The sequence below is a fragment of the Rutidosis leptorrhynchoides genome, chromosome 3 (assembly GCF_046630445.1).
Source record: "Rutidosis leptorrhynchoides isolate AG116_Rl617_1_P2 chromosome 3, CSIRO_AGI_Rlap_v1, whole genome shotgun sequence".
Lineage (NCBI taxonomy): Eukaryota > Viridiplantae > Streptophyta > Magnoliopsida > Asterales > Asteraceae > Rutidosis > Rutidosis leptorrhynchoides.
In genome coordinates, this window is record NC_092335.1 from 574588854 (window position 1) to 574599602 (window position 10749).

Below are 10749 nucleotides of genomic sequence, written 5' to 3' on the forward strand. Positions count from 1 at the left end.
CCCGGAACGTAAGTCAATCTTTGAATAAACAGACGAGCCTTGTAGTTGATCAAATAAGTCGTCGATTCTCGGTAGTGGGTAGCGGTTCTTGATGGTAAGTTTGTTCAACTCTCGGTAGTCGATACACAACCTGAATGTACCATCTTTCTTCTTGACAAACAAAACAGGAGCTCCCCACGGTGATGTGCTTGGTCGAATGAAACCTCGCTCTAAAAGTTCTTGTAATTGGCTTTGCAGTTCTTTCATCTCGCTGGGTGCGAGTCTGTAAGGAGCACAAGCTATTGGTGCAGCTCCTGGTACAAGATCTATTTGAAATTCAACGGATCGATGTGGGGGTAATCCCGGTAATTCTTTCGGAAATACATCGGGAAATTCTTTTGCGACGGGAACAACATTGATGCTCTTTTCTTCAGTTTGTACTTTCTCGACGTGTGCTAGAACAGCATAGCAACCTTTTCTTATTAGTTTTTGTGCCTTCAAATTACTAATAAGATGTAGCTTCGTGTTGCCCTTTTCTCCGTACACCATTAAGGGTTTTCCTTTTTCTCGTATAATGCGAATTGCATTTTTGTAACAAACGATCTCTGCTTTCACTTCTTTCAACCAATCCATACCGATTATCACATCAAAACTCCCTAACTCTACTGGTATCAAGTCAATCTTAAATGTTTCGCTAACCAGTTTAATTTCTCGATTCCGACATATATTATCTGCTGAAATTAATTTACCATTTGCTAATTCGAGTAAAAATTTACTATCCAAAGGCGTCAATGGACAACTTAATTTAGCACAAAAATCTCTACTCATATAGCTTCTATCCGCACCCGAATCAAATAAAACGTAAGCAGATTTATTGTCAATAAGAAACGTACCCGTAACAAGCTCCGGGTCTTCCTGTGCCTCTGCCGCATTAATATTGAAAACTCTTCCGCGGCCTTGTCCATTCGTGTTCTCCTGGTTTGGGCAATTTCTAATAATGTGGCCCGGTTTTCTACATTTATAACAAACTACATTGGCATAACTTGCTCCGACACTACTTGCTCCGCCATTACTCGTTCCGACACCATTTGTTCCTTTCGTTCTATTAACCCCTGGTCCGTAGACCTCATACTTTGCCGCGCTATGACCATTTCTTTTACACTTGTTGCAAAATTTGGTGCAGAACCCCGAATGATACTTTTCACACCTTTGGCATAGCTGCTTCTGATTGTTGTTGTTGTTGCGATTGTTATTGTTGTTGGGATGATTGTTGTAGTTGCTGTTGTTGTTGTTATTGTTGTTGTTGTTGTTGTTGTTGGGCCGTTTGTTGTAGTTGCGATTGATGTTGCGATTGTTGGGATAATTGTTGCGATTATTGTTGTAATTGCTGTTGTTGTTGTATTGGTGATTCTTATCACCGTTTTCCTCCCACTTTCTTTTGACTTGCTTCACATTGGCCTCTTTAGACGTCTGTTCTTTAATTCTTTCCTCAATCTGGTTCACTAGTTTGTGAGCCATTCTACATGCCTGTTGTATGGAGGCGGGCTCGTGTGAACTTATATCTTCTTGGATTCTTTCCGGTAATATTTTCACAAACGCGTCGATCTTCTCTTCCTCATCTTCGAACGCTCCCGGACACAATAGGCACAATTATGTGAATCGTCTTTCGTACGTGGTAATATCAAATCCTTGGGTTCGTAACCCTCTAAGTTCTGTCTTGAGCTTATTGACCTCGGTTCTGGGACGGTACTTCTCGTTCATCAAGTGCTTGAATGCTGACCACGGTAGTGCGTAAGCATCATCTTGTCTCACTTGCTCTAGATAGGTATTCCACCATGTTAACGCAGAACCTGTGAAGGTATGCGTAGCGTACTTCACTTTGTCCTCTTCAGTACACTTACTTATGGCAAACACCGATTCGACCTTCTCGGTCCACCGTTTCAATCCGATCGGTCCTTCGGTTCCATCAAATTCCAAAGGTTTGCAGGTAGTGAATTCTTTGTAGGTGCATCCTACACGATTTCCTTTACTGCTAGATCCAAGGTTATTGTTGGTATGTAGCGCAGCCTGTACTGCGGCTATGTTTGAAGCTAGAAAAGTACGGAATTCCTCTTCATTCATATTCACGGTGTGTCGAGTAGTCGGTGCCATTTCCTTCAAAATAGTCAAATGGAACAAGTTAATCATACAGAATATTAAGAGTAGTTAATAGTATTTCGTAGCATAATATGAACTCATTTATAAAAGCTTTTTCTTCATATTAGCGTTTTATAAGTTTAAATTCGGGTAGTACCTACCCGTTAAGTTCATACTTAGTAGCTAATATACAATTCAACTACTACAATTCTATATGAAAAACTGATTATAATAATATTTCGCGTTCAAACTTTTATACAATATTTTACAAACTTACAGTACCGCTTATTTTACATAAAGCATGAAATATAGCACACAATAACTTTGATGCAAGATAATTGTGAAGATAATTCTAGCTAGTACACAAGTCGTTCAGCAAAGGCAATAAAGACACGTAATTCATACGTCCAGAAACAAGTCATGCATTCTGGTTTTACTAGGACTACTTCCCATCCTTGGTCTTGTGGAACATAACCGTTATGGTCGTTGATAAGACAGCATGTTGTAACGTCGTCAAAGGGACGAGGGTTACGTAATATCCAACAGTCCCGTAACAATCTAAAAACCTTGTTTCTCACCCCAACTACTGAGTCCGTTACTTGTGGAAATGTTTTGTTTAATAGTTGTAGCCCGATGTTCTTGTTCTCACTTTGGTGAGAAGCGAACATTACTAACCCGTAAGCATAACATGCTTCTTTATGTTGCATGTTAGCCGCTTTTTCTAAATCATGAAGTCCTATGTTCGGATACATTGAGTCAAAATAATTTCTTAACCCGTTGCGTAAAATAGCACTTGGGTTCCCCGCAATATATGCGTCAAAGTAAACACATCGTAACTTATGGGTTTCCCAATGTGATATCCCCCATCTTTCAAACGAAAGTCTATTATAAACCAAGGCATTCTTGGAACGTTCTTCGAATGTCTTACAAACTGATTTCGCGGTAAATAGTTGTGCCGAAGAATTCTGACCGACTCTAGACAAGATTTCATCAATCATGTCTCCGGGTAGGTCTCTTAAAATATTGGATTGTCTATCCATTTTGTGTTTTTATACTGTAAAATAGACAAGAGTTAGATTCATAAAAAAAATACTTATTAATACAAGCAATTTTTACATATATCATAAAGCATAAGCACACTATATTACATATATTACACCACACGAATACAACTATCGTATTCCGACTCGCTCGTTTCTTCTTCTTCGGTTTTGGTTTGTTTTGCCAAGTTTCTAGGGATATATGATGTTCCCCTAATACGAGCCGTCGTTTTCCACATTGGTTTAGAAAAACCTGGTGGTTTAGAGGTTCCCGGGTCATTGTTACAACTTAAGGACTTCGGGGGTTGACGATACATATAAAGTTCATTGGGGTTGGAATTAGATTTCTCTATTTTTATGCCTTTTCCCTTATTATTTTCTTTTGCCTTTTTAAATTCAGTTGGGGTAATTTCTATAGCATCATCGGAATTCTCGTCGGAATCCGATTCATCGGAGAATTGGTAATCCTCCCAATATTTTGCTTCCTTGGCGGAAACACCATTGACCATAATTAACCTTGGTCGGTTGGTTGAGGATTTTCTTTTACTTAACCGTTTTATTATTTCCCCCACCGGTTCTATTTCCTCCTCCGGTTCCTCCTCTTCCGGTTCTGATTCTTCTTCCGGTTCCTCTTCGGGAACTTGTGAATCAGTCCAATATATATTCGACTCTTCGTTATTATTAGGTGAGTCAATAGGATTTGTGCTAGAGGTAGACATCTATCACACAATATCAAACACGTTAAGAGATTAATATATCACATAATATTTACATGTTAATAATATATAGTTTCCAACAAAAAAAATGTTAAGCAATCGTTTTTTTTTTTTTTTTTTTGAAGAAATACACGATCGAAGTCCAGACTCACTAATGCATCCTAACAAACTCGGTAAGACACACTAATGCAACTTTTTGGTTCTCTAAGACCAACGCTCGGATACCAACTGAAATGTCCCTTTCATATTGATTATAAAAGTTCCATATTAATTGATTTCGTCGCGAGGTTTTGACCTCTATATGAGACGTTTTTCAAAGACTGCATTCATTTTTAAAACAACCATAACCTTTATTTTATCGATAAAGGTTTAAAAAGCATTACGTAGATTATCAAATAATGATAATCTAAAATATACCGTTTACACACGACCATTACATAATGGTTTACAATAAGAACATATTACATCAAAAATAAGTTTCTTGAATGCAGTTTTTACATAATATCATACAAGCATGGACTCCAAATCTTGTCCTTATTTTAGTATGCAACAGCAGAAGCTCTTAATAATCACCTGAGAATAAACATGCTTAAAACGTCAACAAAAATGTTGGTGAGTTATAGGTTTAACCTATATATTATCAAATCATAATAATAGACCACAAGATTTCATATTTCAATATACATTCCATACATAGAGATAAAATTCATTCATATGGTGAACACCTGGTGTAACACCCCGTTATTCCGTACACGCTTAAAGGTACACACCTAATCAATTGTACGTCTATAACTTGCTCGATATGCGGCTAGAATAGCTAACTTGTTAGTTGTGTATGAATGTGTATATAAATGTATATATATGTATGTAGATGAGTTTGGGTAGTGTTCGGTCTCGTGAGACTTAGATTGAGGCTTGGACGAGTATTGGGGAAACGAGGATGAAGTAATTAGTCGAGGAAACCTTGGAATTGTGTAAAATGGTCGAAGGGGTCTGTTGCAGTCAATTGTCGCGCCGCGACAAGGGGGTCCGCGCCGCGGCCCACCAAAGGATTTTAAAACAGGAACCAGCCCAAACTGAATAAACCTTTTTAGTGTATCGTCGCGCCGCGACGATTAATGCCGCGCCGTGGCAGGCCTGCTGGCCAGATTTCAGATTTAGTTCAAATTAAGGGATTTTGAGGGGCAAAATGGTAAATAGACGTATAGATCAGATGGGTGCATTAAATCTGGTCCACTAGATCATTTATGTCATTTTCCTTTTTTCCTTTTTCTTCAATTTCTCTCCCAAAACTCTAACACCCAATTTAATTCAAAGTGAGATTGAGAGAGGAAGGATTGAGGGTTGATCTTTGGAGCAAGTGTTAAAGTTGTTCCTTGTGACTCTAGCTACGTGGTGATAGTCTCGGTAAGTTCTAACTCTAAGTTTCGAGTTTTAATTGATTATGGCTAGGGTTTTGGTTAATAGAAGCTTGTATGACCCATTTGGGAGTAAAATGGGTGAATTTGGGTTAGGTTGTTGTAATGAAACCCTAATGGCCATAACCTAGGGTTTTGGTCTTGTAATTGTGAGTTTGAAAGTGTTAATGATATTGTAAGCATTAAACACTTGTTAGAATTGAAAGAGATGTCATTTGGGTCAAGAATGTGCTAGTTGACCTAGTTTGGGTAAAATGGGTGTAAATTACCCTAGGTGGATGTCAATTGAGGCTAGTAGACTTCAATGCACTAATGTTGGTGATAATGCTAAAAACGAACATATATTTCATAGCATTATTCCTCAAGAAAGACAAGCTTTTAGTTGCAATTGTTCTATTTACAAGTGATATTCGTTTAAATAATAAAAGGTGAAGACAAAAGACAGATTCGACGATTTGAAGACGCAAACGACCAAAAAGCTCAAAAGAACAAAAGACAATCAAAAAGGTTCCAATTATTGATAAGAAACGTCTCAAAATCACAAGAGTACAAGATTCAAAACGCAAAGTACAAGATATTAAATTGTACGCGAGGACGTTCGAAAATCCGGAACCGGGACCAGAGTCAATTCTTAACGCTCGACGCAACGGACTAAAAATTACAAGTTAACTATATATATAAATATAATATAATATATAATTAATTATATTAATTATATATATATATTATATATATATATTTAAAACCGTCGGCAGCAGGAAACTCCAAGGGTGTAAACTGTAAATACCTCTCCGCGACTCGCGGAGTTTTAAGGGTATTTGGCCGCGAGTCGCGGAGCCCCAAAAATCAAGTCTGGCTATAAATCAACCCGAATTCTGATCAAAATCATCATCATTTTTTCTTCTCATTCATACGAAGTAATATATATTTATATTTATAATTTATATTTTAATTTTAATTATAATTCTAATAATAAGGGTATGTTAGCGAATGTTGTAAGGGTGTAAGTCGAAATTCTGTCCGTGTAACGCTACGCTATTTTTAATCATTGTAAGTTATGTTCAACCTTTTTATATTAATGTCTCGTAGCTAAGTTATTATTATGCTTGTTTAAAACGAAGTAATCATGATGTTAGGTTAATTATTAAAATTGGGTAATTGGGCTTTGTACCATAATTGGGGTTTGGACAAAAGAACGACACTTGTGGAAACTAGACTATGGGCTATTAATGGGCTTTATATTTGTTTAACTAAATGAAAGTTTGTTAATGTTAATATAAAGATTTACAATTGGGCGTCCCTATAAATTACCATATACACTCGATCGGACACGATGGGCGGGGTATTTATATGTACGAATAATCGTTCATTTAACCGGACACGGGAATGGATTAATAGCCACTAGAATAATTAAAACAGGGGTGAAATTACATTCAAGGGTAATTGGTGTAATTGTTAACAAAGTAGTAAAACCTTGGTTTACACGCAGTCGATAACCTGGTGTATTCATTAAACAAAGTATTAAAACCTTGTTACAATTCGAATCCCCAATTAGTTGGAATATTTATCTTCGGGTATAATAATAATTTGACAAGGACACTTGCAATTTATATTTATGACTGATGGACTGTTATGGACAAAAACCAGACGGACATATTGAATAATCCAGGACAAAAGACAATTAACCCATGGGCATAAAACTAAAATCAACACGTCAAACATCATGATTACGGAAGTTTAAATAAGCATAATTCTTTTATTTCATATTTAATTCCCTTTATTTTATATTTAATTGCACTTCTAATTATCGCACTTTTATTTATTGTTATTTAATCGCACTTTTAATTATCGTACTTTTTAATTATCGCAATTTTATTATTCGCAATTTCATTATCGTTATTTACTTTACGCTTTAATTTAAGTCTTGTATTTATTTTATATTTTACATTAGGTTTTAACTGCGACTAAAGTTTTAAAATCGACAAACCGGTCATTAAACGGTAAAAACTCCCCTTTATAATAATAATATTACTTATATATATATTTGAATTTTTATAAAAGTAAACTAATATAGCGTTGAGCTTTGTTTAAAGATTTCCCTGTGGAACGAACCGGACTTACTAAAAACTACACTACTGTACGATTAGGTACACTGCCTATAAGTGTTGTAGCAAGGTTTAAGTATATCCATTCTATAAATAAATAAATATCTTGTGTAAAATTGTATCGTATTTAATAGTATTTTCCTAGTAAAATAATAACTATTTTATATACACCTCGCACTTCATCAAGTAATTTTTGGCGCCGCTGCCGGGGAACTATCTTAAAAGCCGGAAGCGCAACGCTAATATAAAAAAAAAAAAAAGATTTTTAGTTACTTTTATTAAAAGTCGTTTTTGTAAAAATACGTTTTAAATATTCGAAAAATATAAAAAGAAAAACAAAAATATTAGTATTTTTAAGATTTTGTTAAAAATTTAAATTTTATAAGTTTCTTTATTTCTATTTTAGTTTATAAAAATATAAATTTTATTAAACATCTTTTATTTATAAAAAGAAAAAAAACAGAAAACATAAAATAAAAATAAAAAAAAAAAAATAAAAAATAAAAAGAAAAACGCGTAAAAAGACAAAGCTGTCAACTGAATTCCTGAACCCCGCGACTTGCGGGGTTTTCCTCTTTATTTGCCGCGACTCGCGGAGACCCTCTGACACACGGACAAAAACCCTAATCACGGGTTATTTTTAATTATTATTATTATTAAAACCTAAATATTATTATTATTATTAATTTTAGTTTTATTTTTACTTTTTACTTTATATTTATGTATTTAGTATTAATTAAGTTTTTATTAAATTGTAAAATTAATAGTTTAGTAAAATAAATAAAATAAAATAATATTTTTATAAAAATTGTACTTTTTACAATTTTTTGTATATTTTTATATTTTGTCCCTTTTTAATCGTTGTAGCGTAACTTTTGTATTTTTAGCTCATATTTAATTTTAAACTTAGTTTTAGCTATAGTTATTTTTACTCCTAGATTTTTAGGCTTTGCCGTAGAATTCCTTAAGTGCTTTTTCTTTAGACTAAGATTTAGGTGCTTTAGAATTTGCAACGCCTTTTTAAGTTTTAGTTTCTTTTTAAGTTATTTCCATTTGGGATTTAGTTTTTCCTTGTAAGCTTTAATATTTTTAGACCTTTTACTATGTATCAATTATCATTCCAATTAGTAATTTCAATTTGCGATTATAATTTTAAGTTAGTTGTAGTAATAAGGTTAAATTAGTTAAGTATTTTTAAGTTTTTATAAGTTTCTTTTATTTTTCCGTCACCTTTTATTTTTCAACCAATTTTTCTTTTTCGACCTTTTGCGACGAACTCTTTTTCTTTCTTATTTCTCGCTATTCTAGTTTTTAGGACTTAGAATTTTATTCTACTTCTTATCTAAATTTCTTAAAATTACGAAAATTTATTTTAAGTGGTTAAATTGATAGACATCAAAATTTTCTGGTTCGTAGTAATAATTGGATTTGTACGTGGACCGGGTTATTGGAGCCAAACAGTCCTCAATTATATTGAGACCAAACGAATCCTGCCCCTCTGCTGCATCTTTTGGCTATTCGAAACGTGGGCAAAATCAGAAAAGTCTATTGATTGGATAACTTATTATAATTTTTCTTTCCTTTTAAAAACTAATAGGATATTCAGTGAATGCACCGAGCAAGACGTTCATCACCTTTTGTACGTTCACCACCTGTAACTCGATCAAGACATCGTTTAACAAATATAACCGCCGTTGATTTTTCTTTAGAATCATCATCCAGTCGACCAAGTACTTCAGTTCAAATTTCCGATAATCCAGTTTTTGAACCAAACCTTACAATTGAGAATCCAGAGAATATTCAGGAACAGTTCGTAGATCCTGAACCATTAAACTTTCCTCCGGAACCACCAATCATTCAAACAGAGATTATTGAGGAACGAACTATTAAATCAGAACCATCTAGTGATACCGATTCAACAAATTCAATTATGGAGAATCTGGAACCTTTAAGTATGGAAGACCGAATGAGAGCTAAACGCACTGGCCAAGGTCACGCGATTACTCATCCAGACATTAATGCGCCAGATTATGAAATCAAAGGACAAATTCTACACATGGTGACTAATCAATGCCAATTTAGTGGTGCGCCGAAGGAAGATCCAAATGAACATCTACGTACCTTTAATAGGATCTGCACACTATTTAAAATCCGAGAAGTGGAGGATGAACAGATATATCTCATGTTATTTCCCTGGACTTTAAAGGGAGAAGCCAAAGATTGGTTGGAATCGTTACCTGAAGGGGCGATCGATACATGGGACGTTTTAATTGACAAATTTCTTAAACAATTCTTTCCTGCATCTAAAGCCGTAAGACTTCAAGCAGAAATTGTTACGTTCACACAAAAGCCAAATGAAACTCTATATGAGGCGTGGACAAGATATGGAAAGTTGTTAAGAGGATGTCCGCAACATGGTTTAGACACCTGTCAAATAGTACAAATATTCTACCAAGGATGCGACATCACTACAAGGAAAGACATAGATATAGCAGCTGGTGGTTCTATTATGAAGAAAACCGAAACTGATGCTTACAAAATTATTGATAATACTGCTTCCCACTCACATGAGTGGCACCAAGAAAAAGATATCATTAGATCATCTAAAGCAGCTAGAGCCGATTCTAGCCATGACTTAGATTCCATTTCTGCAAAGATAGATGCTTTCGAGAGACGAATGGAAAAGATGACTAAGGATATACACTCAATACGAATTAGTTGTGAGCAGTGTGGAGGACCACATTTGACAAAAGATTGTCTCAGTAGTGAATTAACAATGGAACAAAGAGAGAATATTTCATACATAAACCAAAGGCCTGGAAATAATTATCAGAATAATTATCAACCGCCAAGACCTATTTACAATCAAAACCAGAATTATAACCGAAATATTCCCTACAACAACCAACAAGGTCCTAGCAATCAACAAGTATCCAATAATACTTATAATCAGCAAAGACCAAATTTTCAAAACAAACCACCACAACAAACCGAAGATAAAAAGCCGAATTTAGAAGATATGATGACGAAGCTAGTTGAAACTCAAACACAGTTTTTCACATCTCAGAAACAAACAAATGAACAAAATGCTCAAGCATTTAGAAATCAACAAGCTTCTATTCAAAATCTGGAACAAGAAGTGAGTAACCTAGCAAGGTTAATAGGTGAAAGAAAACCGGGAAGTTTACCTAGTGATACAAATGCTAACCCCCGGAATGAAACAGCTAAAGCTATTACCACAAGAAGTGGTACAACACTTAAATCACCTGAAATACCTGTAACTTCTGATGAAACTATTCCTACTCCACAAGAATCACAACCTGATCAAGATAAGGAAAAAGAACCGGTAGTTGAA